The sequence below is a fragment of the Orycteropus afer genome, unplaced genomic scaffold, assembly GCF_000298275.1.
Source record: "Orycteropus afer afer isolate SDZICR_OR568_19922 unplaced genomic scaffold, OryAfe1.0 scaffold00179, whole genome shotgun sequence".
Taxonomy (NCBI): Eukaryota; Metazoa; Chordata; class Mammalia; order Tubulidentata; family Orycteropodidae; genus Orycteropus; species Orycteropus afer.
Window position 1 is genome coordinate 3,313,795 of NW_006921766.1, and position 14,662 is coordinate 3,328,456.

Here is a 14,662-nt window from a genome sequence, read left to right on the forward strand (position 1 = left end):
CACAGCCTTAACTACCACATGTGGCACAAGGGACTCAATGTCAGTTTTAGCTTTCACAGCCACATGACTGTGTAAACTCAAGTTCCCTTACCATTTTCAATTTAGGGTGCTCCCTGTTGCCAAGCCATTTTATTGCTCAATAAATGCTGTTAACTCTAATTGACTCCTATGTGTGTGTGTGTGTGTGTGTATACATATATATGTAACTACAAAGGTGATTGGATACTATATATCAATGATTGTTTTTTCATTTGAGGCCATCTTGCTTGCTGTCATTCATCAGCCATATCATTCCTTCATTCATGCCATATACATATGAGATTTTGATTAGCTTAATGCATAGTGCTCTGGCTTTTAATGTACATGTTATACTTAACAATCATTACTGCACCCAGTGCAAGCCCCATACCTACTTATGTCCTTGAGGTGAATTTCTTATGAAGCTACTGGAACAACTGTGCAGGCTAATCCTTGCAGAGAGCCTTCCAAGTTCCTGGGTGTTGGAATGGGTCCAACCATGGCTTCACATGGTCATGTCTTTTTGTCAAGTTTGCAAAAATAAGATATTTTAACCATAATAATTTAAGACCACAGCCTTCTTCCATTCCACTTCCCTTGGTCACATTTTCCCTCCTGGAAGGTGGTGCTAGAGAGGCTCTGGGCATGTGGTCGTTAAGGTTGTGTGTCAACTTGAATGGGCTGTGATTTTGAGTGGCTTGGCCGGTGGCTATAGTGATTCCCCATGATGAGATTGGATGTGGTGTAATGGCCACCATGGTGAAGTCTTCTGTGAGCAGTTAATCAGTTGAAGGGGAGTTGCCTTTGGGTTGTGACCTGCTTCCATTAAATATGGAAACCCACTGCTATTGAGTTGATTCTGACTCATAGTGATCCTCATTGGGTTTCCAAGGCTGTAAATCTTTACTGAAATAGACTGCCTTATCTTCCCACCACAGAGCAGCTGGTGGGTTTGAACCACTGACCTTCTGGTCACTTAAATGCCTTACCTGCTACAGCATCAGAGCTTCTTAGTATATACAGAAAGGATCCTGCATTTTGTTCATGATTTATCACCTCCAGTTCCCAGACTTGAACCAGTGGTCTGCTGTGTTACCTACAAATCCTGGGATTGTTGCCTTACCTGTGAGCCAACGATCTACCATTTTACCTGCCAATCTTGGGTTGGTCAGCTTCAGCAGCCAACAGCTGTGTGAGTCAAACAAAGCCTCAAGCTTGCTCCAGTGGGCCTGGATGGCAGAACTGAAGCCCCAAGCTTGAGGGGCCTCCATCTAGCCCCTAGAGCTGGCACTCTGGGTTCAGACTTCTGGCATACTGGACTGTAAGAGAAAAAGTTTCTGCTTGTTGAAGCCATCCACTTGTGATATTTCTGTTATAGTAGCACTAGAGAATTAAGACAGGGCATTTTGAGGAATCTAATTACCCTTAGTTTGGGTTTCCTCTTATTGTTAGCTGTCATCGAGTTAGCCCCCAATTCATGAACAACAGAAGAAAATGCTGTTTCAGCCCACACTATCCCCATGATCACTTTCAGATAGGATCACTGTGATCCACACGATTTTCAGTGGCTGATTTTCAGAAGTAGATCACCAAGTATTTCTTTCTAAGTTTAGGTTTTGTGAGATATATTTATGGGTTCACACACCCTTTTGTGGATACCGTTGATAGCTGTCTGGTGTAGGAATACTCCTAATACTCACTGAGCTTCCCTACCCAGTGCCCTGACAAGAAGAGGGAGTATCATGATATGCAATAAGGACATGATCTGAGCACGTCTTACCATACTTGGCACCAGAAATATGTGGGGGAGGAGAAGCTTTGAAATGCATAGAGCCAGAAATCAGTCTATGAAAATTCTTGCAATCATGAAGAACTGTAGTAGAGGATTTGATTCTCATCCATGCCCGGACAATGGAAGTCTCTCCTGTGAGGAACATACCACATAATGCAGTTCAATAGACACCTTACTTTTCCTTTGTTGATGGAATAACATGAAATAAAATCTTTCAGAATTCCCATGTTTAAGACAGTACTGCAAAGACCAAGGGCATCTGTGTGTGAAGTCATGTTTTTTATGTGTCCAAACTATCAAAAAGCAAATTTGATGCAGGAGAAAAGACTGAATTATCTTTATATTTTATCAAAATAGTGCTACACAATTGTCATCTGAAGGTAATCAAAAAGCATACAGCCAAAATTTATATTTTTCTTAACTGCCTAACATATATAAAGGCATGTTAGGAACTTAATAAAAATAACATTTTTTTTCTAGATTTTATGTTTATGCTATTGGTACAGTTACCTAAAGCTGCCATAACAGAAATACTACAAATGAGTGGCTTGTAAGACTACACATTTATTTTTTTATTTTTATTTTTTCACAGTTCTGGAGGTTATATGTCCAAATATAGCGTGTGGCTTTTATAGGGATATCCTTCTTTGTCAGGAACAACAGGAGATCCTGGAAGTTCGTTGGCATTTCCCTTCCCCTGGTGCCTAGGAGCTCTGGTAGCGTAGTGCCTAAGGCACTTGACTGCTAACCAGAAGGCTGGTGGTTCAAACCCACCAGCCATTGCTCAGAAGGAAGATGGGGCAATCTACTTCCGTAGTGATACTGCCTCAAAAACCCAAGGAGGGGTCGTTATGAGTTGGCCGACTCAACGGCACATAACAACAACAGTGCCTAAGGCGGGAGCTCTGGCGGTGTAGTGCCTAGGGCACTTGACTCCTAACCAGAAGGTTGGCAGCTCAAACCCACCAGCCACTCCTCAGAAGGAAGACTGGGCAATATACTTCCATAAAGATTTACGGCCTCAGAAACCCAAAGGGGGTCATTATGAGTCGGAATCGACTCGATGCGGTGAGTTTGGTTTTTATTTTATTTTTGGTAGTGTATGTCTTTGTGTCTGCTTTGCTCTTTTTATAACTCAGAAGTGATTCAGTTTAGGACCCTACACGATACCTACACTGGTATGGTCTCATGAGTATAGCAAAATAAAACACCTATTTCCCAACAGGATCATATTTATAGGTATAGATGTTAGAAATGCAACACATATTTTTTGGGAACAACTTAATCCATAACAGTATTCATCAGTTTTTTAAATTTGTAAGCTACTTTTTTTCTCATTCTAAATATTTACTTTCATGTCTAATTTTGAATTCATAATTCTGCTTTTTATTAGAGATCTAGAAACTTGAATCCATCCCTGATAATGGTCTATGCCATCTCTTCTTTTTTGTTGTTAATTTTGGATCCATTCTAGCTTTAAATAATATTCATTTGTGAATATATAATCAAATTCTAAAGTGTCTTAATTATTTCATTAAGAAATGCAGTGAAAAAGAATTTTACCTTTTAAGTTTAGAAGTATTCATCAAAATTTGACTATATTTATGTTGTTAGTTGCTGTCGAGTCAGTTCTGATGCATTATTGTTGTTGTTATGTGCCATCGAGTCAGACCTGACTCATAGTGACCCCTCCTTGGGTTTCCGAGGCAGTATCACTACGGAAATAGATTGCCCCATCTTCCTTCCAAGGAGTGGCTGGTGGGTTTGAAATGCCAGCCTTTTGGTTAGCAGTCAAGTGCCTTAGGCACTAGGCTACCAGAGCTCCCATGCATAGTGACCCTATATACAACAGAATAAAACACTGCCTGGTCCTGCACCATCCTCACAATTTTTGCTGTGCTTGAGCCCATCATTACAGCTATTATGTTAATCCATCTCATTGAGGGTCTTTCCCATTTTCACTGACCCTCTACCAAGCATGATATCCTTCTCCACGGATGGATCACTTCTGACAACATGACCAAGTACGAGAGATGAAGTCTGGCCATTCTTGCTTCTAAAGAATTTTCTAGTTGTACTTCCTCCAAGACAGATTCGTTCATTTTTCTAGAAATCCATGGTACCGTCAATATTCTTCGCCAGCACGACAACTCAAAAGCATCACTTCTTCTGAGGACTTCATTATTCACTGTCTAGCTTTTGCATGCGTATGAGGCTATTGAAAATACCATGACCTGAGTCAGGCACATCTGTCTTCAAAGTCACACATTTGCTCTTTCACACTTTAAAGAGGTCTTTTACAACATATTTGCCCAGTGCAATACAGCACTTATATATTTATAAGTATATTTATAGCTAATAAAATTTATAAACTTAAAAGCTTTAAAATAATTTAGTTTTTAATAAGATTGCATGTTAATTTTTCAAAACAAGCCCCTGATTAGACTTTTATGTACAAGAGGTCATTCTCAGACATAACTCTTTCAACAAATAAATAAGTGGATACATTGAGTTATTAAATGTATCAGAAGTAATTGAAGTAAAACTGAATGAACAGCTTTACTTTAGATAAATGTTCTTTTCGAGAGATACTGACCAGACCAGACCAATGGCTATGGAGTTGATTCTGAGTCATGGTGACCTTATGTGTGTCAGAATAGAACTGTGTTCCATAGGGTTTTCAATGGCTGGTTTTTCACAAGTGGATTACCAGGCCTTTTTTCTGAGGTGCCTCTGGGTGGACTTGAACCTCCAGCCTTTCAGTGAGCATCATTTGCATCACTCAGGGACTCCATTGTCCTAGCATATCACAGGTACTTTTAAAAATGTTTATCACAGGTCTTTAAGAGTAAAAATTATTCCAGAAGGAATAACATGTTGGTTGTGAATCTTTTATATCTCAGTGTGTATTTCAAATTCTTTCTATAATAAAGGGAGGGAGGTAGTGGAAGAAGAGTCAAGGAGTGAAGGCTATAGAGCCAAGGAAACTGAGTGCCTAAAATACTACATATTTGAGTCTTCTTTATGGCCAGTCATTTTATTAAATCTAGCCTTTAGCACTAGACATCATGCTTGGTAAATTGGAGGGTCAGAGAAAGAGGGGAAGATCCTCAACGAGATGGATTGACACAGTGGCTGCAACGATGGGCTCAAGCATAGCAAGGATGATAAGGATGGGGCAGGACCGAGCAGCATTTCGTTCTGTCATACGTAGGGTTACTAGGAGTTGGAATCCACTCAACCGCATCTAACAACAACAACAACAACAATCTTTAACACTGGGGTCACAAATATGGGTCATATCCAAACACACCTAACTACCTCTTTTTGTAAGGCCCAGAAGCTCAGAATGCTTTTTACATTCTCAAAAGGTTGTAAACAAAAATAATGTAAAACAAGGAGTATATGTAGCCTGCAAAACCTAAAATATTTACTCTTTGGATATTTACATAAAGTTTGCTGGCCCCTGCTTTAAGAGAACAAGTCAATTTTGTGTAATTTATATTGTATGCACCATCCCTGTAGGGTGTAGTAAATCCTGTGGCATTGGTGAATACATTTTACGAATTTTTGTAGCTTCCTACGATTAAGGCCTTTCAGTTTGTCATACTATGGTGGCCTGTGTGTTGCTGTGATGCTGGAAGCTTTGCTGCCAGTATTTCAAAAGCTAGCAGGATCACCAGTGGTGGACAGTTTTCAGCAGACCTTCCACATTAAGCAGACTAGGAAGAAAGGCCTGAAAATCTGTCATTGTTACTTGTGTGGAGTTGGCTCTGACTCATAGTTAACCCTATGTACAACAGAATGAGACGCTGCTGGTCCTGTGCCATCCTCACAATCTTTGCCAAGCTTGAGTTCATCATTGCAACCATTGTGTCACTCTGTCTTGTTGAGGGTCCTCCCCTTTTTTGCTGGTCCTCTACTGTACCAAGCATAATATCCTTCTGCAGGGACTGATCCCTTCTGACAATATAACCAAAGTATGTGAGACGAAGTTTGGCCATTCTCATTTCTAAGGAGCATTCTAGTAGCTGGCTGCACTTCTTCCAAGATAGATTTGTTTGTTCTTCTGGCAGTCCATGGTATTTTCAGTATTCTATGCCAACACCACAACTCAAAGGCATCAACTCTTCTTTGGTCCTCCTTATTCACTGTCCAGCTTTCACATGCATATGAGGTGATTGAAAATACCATGGCTTAGATTAGGCACACCTCAGTCTTCAAAGTGCCATCTTTGCTCTTTAACACTTTAAAGAGGTCTTTTGTAGCAGATTTGCCCAGTGCACTCTGTTGTCTGATTTCTTGATTGCTGCTTCCATGGGTGTTGGTTGTGAATACAATTAAAATGAAATCTCTGACAACTTCAGTCTTTTCTCCATTTATCAAGATGTTACTTTTTGGATCAGTTGTGAGGATTTTTGTTTTCTTCATATTGAGGTGTAATCCATACTGAAGACTAGTCTTTGATCATCCTCAGTAAGTGCTTCAAGCCATCTTCACTTTCAGCAAGAAAGGTTCTGTCATTTGCACATTGTAGGTTGTTAATAAGTCTTTTTCCAATTCTGATGCCATGTTCTTCATATAGTTGAGCTTCTTGGATTATTTGTTCAGCATATGGACTAAATGGAGAGTAGCTAAAGCAAAGGGAAGAAATGATTAAATAAAAAGAGCTGACCAGGAGATTTCAAAAGATCCCTTGAGAAGACAAAGAATTATAATGAAATGTGCAAAGACCTGGAATTAGAAAACCAAAAGAAAAGAACATGCTCAGCATTTCTCAAGCTGAAAAAAACGAGGGAAAAATTAAAGCCTTGAGTTGCAACATTAAATAATGCAGAGAGCATCAAAAGAAGATGGAAGGAATACAGTCACTGTACCGAAAAGAATTGGTCAATGTTTAATCATTTCAGGAGGTAGTATATGATCAAGTATCGATGGTATTGAAGGAAGACATCAAAGCTGCACTGAATGAATTGGTGAAAAACAAGGATCCAGTAATTGATGGGATACCCATTGAGATGTTTCAACAAACAGATGCAGCACTGAAGGCACTCACTTGTTTATGTCAAGAAATTTGGAAGACAGCTACCTGGGCAACTGACTGGAGGAGATCCATATTTGTGCCCATTCCAAAGAAAGGTGATCAAACGAAAAGTGGAAATTAGTAAGTCATATAATTAATATCACAGGCAAGTAAAATTTTGCTGAAAATAATTTAAAAACGGTGGCAGCAGTACATACACAGGGAACTGCCAAAAATTCAGATCAAGGTCAGAAGAGTGGCATGTTGTTGCTGTTGTTAGGTGCTGTTGAGTTGGCTCCGACTCATAGCAACCCCATGTATAACAGAATGAAGCACTGCCTGGTCCTGTGGCAGCCTTACAATACTTGCTATACCTGAGCCCATCATTACAGACACTTTGTCAATACATCTTGTTGAAGGACTTCCTTTTCTTGCTGACCCTCCACTTTACCATCATATTCTTCTTCAGGAAATGGTCCCTTCTGACAACATGACCAAAGTAGGTAAGATAAAGTCTGGCCATTCTCATTTCCAAGGAGCATTCTGGCTGCACTTCTTCCAGGACAGATTTGCTCATTCTTCTGGCAATCCATGATACTTTCAGCATTCTTCACCAGCACCACAACTCAAAAGCATCAACTCTTCTTGGGTCTTCCTTATTCATTGCCCAGCTCTCACATGCATATGAGGCAATGGCTTGGGTTCGGCACACCTTAGTCTTCAAAGAGACTTCCTTGCTCTTCAGCACTCAAAAGAGGTCTTTTGCAGTAGATTTGCCAAGTGCAATACGTCATCTGATTTCTTGACTGCTGTTTCCATTGGTGTTGATTGTAGAACCAAGTTATATGAAATCTTTGACTTCCATCTTCTCTCCACTTATTGTGATGCTGCTTATTGGTTCAGTTGTGATGATTTTTGTTTTCTTTATGTTGAGGTGTACGCCATAGTGCAGACTGCAGTCTTTAATATTCATCAGTAAGGGCTTCAAAAGTCATCTTAACTTTCAGCAAGCAAGATTGTGTTGCCTGCATATTGCGGGTTGTTAATGAGTCTTCTTCAAACCCTGGGGTCTTCTTCATAAACCAGCTTCTTGGATTATTTGCTCACCATACAGATTGAGTAAGTATGGTGAAAGGATACAACCCTGACACACTCCTTCCTGATTTTAAACCATGCAATATCCCCTTGTTCTGTTTGAATGACAGCTTCCTGGTTTATGTACAGTTCCTCATGAGCACAATTAAGTGTTCTGGAATGTCCATTCTTCTCAATGTTATCCATAATTTGTTATGATCCACACAATCAAATGTTTTTGCATAGTCAATAAGGCACAAATTAACACCTTTCTCATGTTCTTTGCTTTCAGCCAAGATCCACCTGACATCAGCAGTGATATCCCTCATTCCATATCCTCTTCTGAATCTAACCTGCATTTCTGTTAGTTCCCGGTCAATATACTGCTGCAACTGTTTTTTAATTACCTTCAGCAAGATTTTACTTGCTTTTGATATTAATGATATTGTTCAATAATTTCCACAATCTGTGGGATCACCTTTTCTTGGAATTGGTACATATATGGATCTCTTCCAGCCAGTTGGCCAGGTAGCTGTCTTCCAAGTTTCTTGACATAGATGAGTAAGTGCCTCCATCATGGCATCTGTTTGTTGAAACATCTCAGTGGGTATTCCATTGATTTCTAGAGCCTTTTTTTTTTTTTTTGCCAATTCCTTCAGTGCCGCTTTGACTTCTTCCTTCAGTACCATTGGGTTTTGATCATATGCCACCTCCTGAAATGGATGAACATTGACCAGTTCTTTTCGGTACAGTGACTGTGTATTCTTTCCATCTTCTTTTGATGTTTCCTGTATCATTCAGTATTTTGCCCATAGAATCTTTCAATATTCCAACTTGAGGCTTGAATTTTTTCTTCAGTTCCTTCAGCTTGAGAAATGCTGAGCATGTTCTTCTCTTTTGGTTTTCTAACTCCAGGTCTGTGCACATTTCATTATAGTAATTGGCTTTGTCTTCTCACGCTGCTCTTTGAAATCTTCTGTTCAGTTCTTTTATCTTGTCATTTCATCTATTTGCTTTAGCTACTCTCCATTTGTGTTAGGTTGGGTTCTCTAGAGAAACACAAAAACCAGCAAAGCATATATATATATATATATAGAGAGAGAGAGAGAGAGAGAGAGAGAGAGAGAGAGAAATTTATCTTAGGAAAATGGCTCACAAACGTATAGAAGCCAGCAAGTCCAAAGTCCCTGGAGGAAACGTCGGGCTGGCGGCAGCCTTAGCTTCCGCAAGCACAGGAGGCCGAGAAATTCAAGGCTGGCAGGCAGTACACTGGTTATTGACTCCAATGAAAGACGAATCCAAGATCTCCAGGCTGAGCGGTGGGCTGCTCACTCACGGAAGGTTGTAGTCAGCACACCAGGGTTCCAATTCCTCAAAGAATGTCTCTCTCCCCAGGATGTCCCTGGATATCCTGGAAGCAGGCCACACCCCTAGGGAAACACCGCTTGGGCAGATTGGCCACTCAGAACACAGTCATCCGATCCCATCATGGGAACAACCACACAGAACTGGGGTCCAGCCAAGTTGACACACAGCTCCAACTATCACACCATTCAAGGCAAGTTTCAGAGTGTCTTCTGACATCCATTTTGGTCTTTTTTTTTTTTCCTTACCTGTCTTTTTAATGACCTTCTGCTTTCTTCATGGATGAATTCATCTAGTTTTTGGTCATTGGCATTCAATATGTCAAATCTATTCAGATGGTCTCTGAATTCAGGTGGGATATAATCAAGGTCAGTTTTTTGCTCTTGTAGACTTGTTTTAATTTTCTTCAGCTTCAACTTGAACTTACATGTGAACAGCTGATGTTCTGTTCCACAATCAGCTCCCAGCCTTGTTTTGGCTGAAGACATTGAGCTTCTTAATTGCCTCTTTCCATAGATATAGTTGATCTGATTCCTGTGTATTCCATCTGGTGAAGTCTATGTGTTTGTTGTACTGTGGTGCCTTTTGTGTTGCTGTAAGGCTAGAGGCTATGCCACTGGTATTTCAAATACCAGCAGTGTAACCCATGGTGGACAGGTTTCAGTGGAGCTTCCACACTAGGACAGACTTGGAAGAAGGAAGGGACCATCCACTTCTTAAAGAACTGGCCATTTAGAATCTTATGAATAGCAGCAGCACACTATTACTGGAAAACTTTATGAATAGCCCTGAAACATTGTCCAATATAGTGCTAGAAGAGCCTCTCAGGTCAGAAGGCACTCAAAATACAACTGGGGAAGAGCTGCCTCCTCAAAGTAGATTTGATCTTAATGATGTCGCTGGAGTAAAGCTTTCGGGACCTCCATTTGCTGATGTGGCACAACTCAAAATGGGCAGAAACACGTGCAAACATCCATTAATAATTGGAACATGGAAAGTATGAAGTATGCATCTAGTAAAATTGGAATTTGTCAAAATTTAAATGGAATGCATAAAGATCGATGTTCTAGGCATTAGTGAGCTGAAATGGACTGGTTTTGGCCATTTTGAATCAGACAACCATGTGATCTACTATGCCAGAAATGACAATGAAGATGAATGGTGTGGCATTCATCATCACAAAGAATCTTTGAAGATCTATCTTGAAGTACAATGCTGTCAGTGATAGGATAATATCCATATACCTACAAGGAAGACCTGTTAATACTCCTGTTATTCAAATTTATGCACCAACCACCAAAGCCAAAGTTGAGGAACTTGAAGATTTGTAGCACCTTCTGGAGTCTGAAATTGAGCAAAAATGCAATCAAGATGTGTGGATTAGTAATGGTGATTGGAATGCAAAAGTTGGAAACAAAGAAGAATCACTGGTAGTTGGAAAATATGGCCTTGGTGATAGAAATGATGCTGGAGATCACATGATAGTTTTTTGCAAGACCAATGACTTTTTCATTGCAAAAAGGTAAAAAATACCTTTCTTCAACAAAGAAGAGGGCATGGAACAAGGGATATCATTGCTGATGTCAGATGGATATTGGCTGAAAACAAAGACTACCAGAAAGAAGTTTACCTGTGCTTTATTGACTATGTGAAGGCATTTTAACTGTGTAGATCATAACAAATTATGGATAACACTGCAAAGAATTGGAATTCTGGAACACTTAATAGTGCTCATGAGGAACCTGTACATTGATCAAGAAGCAGTCATTCCAATAAAACAAGGGGATACTGCATGATTTTAAATTGGAAAGGTGTGCATCATGGTCATATCCTTTCAGCTTTCACCTAACAGTCTACTTCAAAACTCAGCCACTGACAATCCAATGGTTCACAAAACAATATTGTCCAATATGGTGCTGGCAGATGAATCACCTAGGTTGAAAGTACTCAAAATACACAGTGGCCCCAACAATGGACTCAAGCCATGCAAACAATTGTGAAGATGGCACAGGACCAGACAGTGTTTGGTTCTATTGTTCATGGGGTCACATAAGTCAGAGACAATTTTTTGATGGCAAGTAACAACACATGTGTAAGGTTGGTGCCACTGTCAAATACTCTTGGGTGATGGCTCACTAGCCAAGAGTTACTTTGGAATACAGTAGAGTGATGAGCATGAGATCATAAACTATCAAAAAAAAAAAAAAAATCAAAAGAGTATGAGCTTGGAAGTGGAACCAGAAAAAACACACTTTAATATTCAGTTATTAGCCAGCTGCCAGTGAGTATTAGGGCAAGAATCCACAATAAATAAGGACTGGGTTTATGTCTTACATGCTATTGTTTCTAGTCCAAAGGTATTTGTAACAGATAGAGGAGAACAAATAGAAAAGATGCCAGAGTTTAGGTGACAGGAAATATATAAAAGGTGGTAAAATAAATATTTTATTTAACTCATAGGCATGAAACTGGCTTTAAAATCTAGCAGAAATGGAGGAATGGATAATCAAACTTGGATACATACACACAATGGAATACTATGCAACCCTAAAGAATAACCTAGAATCTGAAAACCACACAACGTGGATGAACTTGGAGGACATTATGCTGAGTGAAATAAGTCAATCACAGAAGGACAAATATTGTATTAGTCCATTATTATAAAAAATCAAGGAAAGGTTTACATATGGAAGGAAATTGTCTTTGTTGGTTACCAGGGGTGGGAGGGTAGGGGAGGGAACACGGTTAGATAGATAGAGATAAGTATCGATTTGGGTGAAGAGAATGGCAATGTACCAAGTGTGAGTGATCAACATGGTGCCATTGAGGAAGAGGAAGACAGAGAGATACATGGGCGGTGCAGATAACAAAGATGAACCCCTTTGCACATACAGTACTGCATTGTCAGTAAGATAAACATGGGTATATGGGTGGATAGATGGGTAGACAGGCTGAACTATTAGGTATGTCTATGCAGCTGGGAGTGTACCCAAGACCATGTATAGGGTTGGCAGACAGTGTTTCTACAAGTGTATTTGTATATTCTGTAAGAATTCCCAGATGTATAGTAGAGCTGACAAGGGAAAACGTTGTAGTCACTTCTTGGTCACAGCCAGCTACCCAGAGGGAGCGAGTAGTTGAACCTGTGGGCTCAGGACCATAGTTGCAGGGGACATGAAACTCAATTGGCATAACATACTACACAAAACATTGTTCTACTTCTTACTTTGGCGAGTAGCGACTGAGATCTTAAAAGCTTGCAAGCAGTCATCTAGATGCAATGATGGGTGTCTCCTCATCCAGAGCAAAGAAGAATTAAGAAAACCGAAGATTCATGGAAACGATTAGTCCCAGTGACTGGTACATGTGGTCTGCACAGCCTATACAACTATGAGACCAGAAGAACTAGATGGTGCCTGGCTACCACTGTCAACCACTCGGAGGTGGATCTATGTAGGAGATCCTGGACAGAGAGGGAGAACAATGTGGAACAAAACTCGAAATCATTTTGGAAAAAAAAAGGTGGGACCAGGTTTGCTGGTCTGATAGACCCTGGTGGAACCACTGAGATTACGGGCCCTCACTGCCCTTCAGGTCTGGAATTGAACCCACACCTGTGGCTTCCAGCCACACACAAGACAGCCATAAGAGTTGAACATTTACCTGAGGTAGATACACTCTTTGGCGAGAACAATCATGGGAGAAAGAAGGGCTGTTTATACACAGGGAGACAGCTCAGGGAGCAGGAGTGCATGGAGGGATGGACACAGGAAGAGGTAACTATCAGGAGGAAGTGTGAGGGGAGCTGTTGCATTGGGGTAAATTGTAGTCAATGTCATGAGACAAAGTGTGTGTGAACTGCTGTATAGAAAGTGAATTTGCTCTGCAAACTTTTACCCAAATCACAATAAAATAAAATAATTTTAAAAAATTACTGAAATTTGTATTTTTATTTTTGGATTAAAAAACTACTCTCTGAATTTTTTCTCCAATACATTTTTAATAAAACTAATTTTTAATGAAAAATGAAGTGGAAAAAAATCTAGCAGAAATCAAAGCAATAAAAGTGTTCATATTCTGTGATTCATTAGATAAGTTTCTGGAAATCCATTTTAAGGAAACAGTACAAAATAAGTTAAATTCACACAGATGTGTCTGGCAATGATCTTTGAAAGAGAACATGGGAAGTCACACAGATCCAAAACAAAGACTTGGTGGGTAACAATGACATCTCCACCAGATGGCACATTAAGAATTCATTAGCAATGAGGGAAATAAAACACAGAGCAGCTCCTGGCTCTATCAGTGCTCTCAAGCCTTTGCCATGGGCTGAGGATCCAGAACAAAACTCCCAGTGACACTGGGAGACTAGCCCAACAGGACTGGCCCCAAGGAAAAAATTTTATTGAAGTCTCATGTCTTACTGTAAAATGACATGCAAATTGAAATATATTAATACTCTTTTTAATATATAAAAAAGTCATTCTGCGTGGCATGAGTGGCTCAGGGAAAATACTCTGTGGCTTCATTCCTCCATACTGGGTCCCTATTTGGGAAGCCAGTTATGAAATGAGAAACAGTCAAACTGTATGTACACCAAAGTTTCTCTCACTAAAACCACCACAACAAAACCGGGTGACTTCTAAAATGTTAACAGTGGTGGAGTTACAGAACTGGACTGTAGGTAATTTTATTATTCTTCACTTCCTTTTTGGTAATTTGCTTTTATAATAAAAAATGCAATTAGAAAAATATTGCTGAGTTGCTAAGCCTCTTAGGTGGTAACAAAATCTGAGGCAGATGCTCACAATACTAGTTTTCAATTCTGTGCTGTTTTCCATTTTGGTATTCTCACTTGGACTAATTTTAAGAAATGTCAGATTAGAAATGTGTATTAAAAGTTACAAATACATTGTGTTGAATTTGCTGTGCATAAATTGGAGGCCAAAGATCAAAATTCAAATCAAATAAAACCCACAACTTTTGGCATAAATCAACAAAATAAAGCAACACATGAAGAAAAAATATCATGCCTTTTTGGCCATAATGCATTGCCTTTGATGAATGGATGCAAGTATTGTCATCTCAACTCGCATAATCAGCAATAATTTCATCTAACTCATCACAAAAGGAAACCCTTATTGTCAATTTCTCCACCTCAGACTACTAACAATATTCTTTGCCATATGGTAGTTAAAATTGGTAAAACTTTTCTAATTTACCGATAACTGAGGTACTTGACGGCTAACCAGAAGGCTGGCGGTTCAAACCCACCAGCTACTCCTCGGAAGGAAGGTTGGGCAATCTACTTCTGTAGTAATACCACCTTGGAAACCTGTGGTGTAGTAAATTACTTAGTGTGGCTTTTCTACCCATGTTGTTGTTGTTAA